The 2,327-nt window shown below is 37.7% G+C and overlaps 1 protein-coding gene across 1 annotated transcript in view; it reads left to right on the forward strand.

Moving 5' to 3' along the window:
- Positions 1-2,327, forward strand: part of ADCY6 (adenylate cyclase 6) — a 49,916-nt gene that overhangs the window by 38,059 nt on the left and 9,530 nt on the right. The window lies entirely within an intron of this gene.

Consider the following 2,327-nt stretch of genomic DNA (forward strand, 5'->3'; position numbering starts at 1 on the left):
ACAATAAAGATTTAAACAGTTAAAAAAAAGTGGGATTTACATAACCTCTCCTGATTTTTTTTTTTTTAAACCGTGCTATCCTTTAATTTCTGTTTCCTTCTTGGTTGCTACTTTGGTAATAAGTAGGTCCCCACCTCTCAAGAATATTGCATCTAAACAGGCTGAGTCAGAGACAGTGTGAACACAGGCCCCAAACGAGGGCTTTTCAAATAACAAGAACAGTAAAAGCAGCTTCTTTTTAGAAAAGGTCTGTGAGTTGGAGGGTCCAAAGCTCTACTCTCTAAAACGAAAACCTCGAGCTCAATATAAAAATGGAAACCAAAATGTATCAGAAATGAAGCCTAGTACCTCATATACTCATGGTCAAGATGGTTTTTGAGAAATAAATATCTGATTATCTGACCTCTTGTATTGGGAATGGTCCCATTCCAGCATTTTTAAAGGCAGATGTTTTTGTTTCTATTTCATTTCCCAGACGGGTATAAAATCTACTAAAAGGGAGATAATGAATCAGAATAAATCAGCTCACTCACAAGAAACACTCCTAGATAATGATTTTTGGTTGCTGAGGGTATTCAGCACATTATTTCAAAGTGGCAAACTTAGAGGTAATCTTAGAGGAGAATTCGAAAGCAGCAGCCACAGTCACTGGTAGAGTTTGTGAGATACACAGACATTTAACCCCATGTTTTTCAGTGTATATGTCAAGGTGCCAAAACCCCTGATCATCAAAATACGTTATTTTGTACATTACAGTGCACAGAACAATCGAGGGAAAGACTTCCTTGGAGAGTAACTGAAAGGCATTTGCAAAAGGTTCATAGCACTCTGAGGTGGAAGGCCTGGAGTTAGTGCTGCAGCATGGCCTTCATTAACTTGGCCCCTTCGTTTCTTTGGTTGCGGTGGCCTCAGTGGGAGCTGCCTTTTCTAAAGGTTCTGCTGGCTTCTTCTCTTCCTCCTCCTCCTCATCTTGGGGAGGATCAGAATAAGGATATAGAAGGCATTTCATTTGTAATTAATAATGACAGCACATTAACTCTCTGTTATTTCTGAATGAAAGATGGTATGCTTTATGGGCCATATTTAAAAGGTAGTATAGCAGCCCAAAGGCTGACTTGAATTGTTCCCCACAAGGGCCACTAGCCATTCCCCCAAGGTACGTGCAGTTTCACCTAAAGTCTCCATTCGGCAGGATCAATCCATGCTCCTCGTATGGATCACTGAGATCGTATTTTTCCATTGATTTTTAGAGTGGAAGAGAAAGGGAAAGACAGAGAGAAATACCGATGTGAGATAAACACATCGATTATAATCTGTGAATATATTATACTTAATTATTTTCTGTGTTAATCACGCCGTATTTCCAGTGCTTAACATATGCCTGGCACAATCAGTTCCCAATAAGTAAATATCTGATGTTGGATGAGAAGGGGAATCTGGGTTGGTGCCTTATTTACAAGCGTCTGTATATTCTAAATATTATATATTTGAATTATACATATGAAAATATGTTTATATACATTTGTTTATAAACATACGTGTGTTTATAAACAAACGTGTGTTTATATACACACATATCTATATGTAACAAATATTTCTCTCAATCTCTTACCTTTTAACTTTATTAGGCTTCTGGGCTTTATGTTCTAAAGGGAAATTTTTGTACAACCACCCTAAGATTGTAAAAATAGGTTGTTTCCCTCTAATATTTCTATAGTTTTGTTTTATATGTTTAGCTATTTAATCCACCTAGATTTCTGTGTATGATATGAGGTAGTAGGTCTTTATTATGTTAAGGAATATCCTTTTATTTTTAATTTACTGTTTTTTTTAAACATCAAATGACTTTTTTTATATATGTCTTTTTTAAAAATTTAAATTATTGTTTAAAGTATTAGATAAGTCCCCCCTCCCCATTGACCTCTCTCCGGCCACTCCCATCCCCCAGGACATGCCCTACTACTGTCTGTGTCCACTGGTTATGCTCATATGCATGCATACAAGTCCTTTGGTTGATCTCTTACCCCACCCCCCAACCTTCCCTTGTAGGTTGGACGGTCTGTTTGATGCTTCTATGTCTCTGGCTGTGTTTTTGTCCATCAGTTTATGTTGTTCATTATATTCCACAAATGAGATCATGTGATATTTATCTTTCTCCGTCAAATGACTTTTTAGTTTCTAGTGAGATAGTTGTCTATAACTTTAAAAAAATAATATATATATATGAGGCCTGGTGCACAAAAATTTGTGCACTGGGGGGGAGGGGGCGGGGACGTCCCTCAGCCCAGCCTGTGCCCTCTCAAAGTCTGGGAACCCTCAGGGGATAA

The sequence above is a fragment of the Myotis davidii genome, unplaced genomic scaffold (genome assembly GCF_000327345.1).
Source record: "Myotis davidii unplaced genomic scaffold, ASM32734v1 scaffold290, whole genome shotgun sequence".
NCBI classification, from domain to species: domain Eukaryota; kingdom Metazoa; phylum Chordata; class Mammalia; order Chiroptera; family Vespertilionidae; genus Myotis; species Myotis davidii.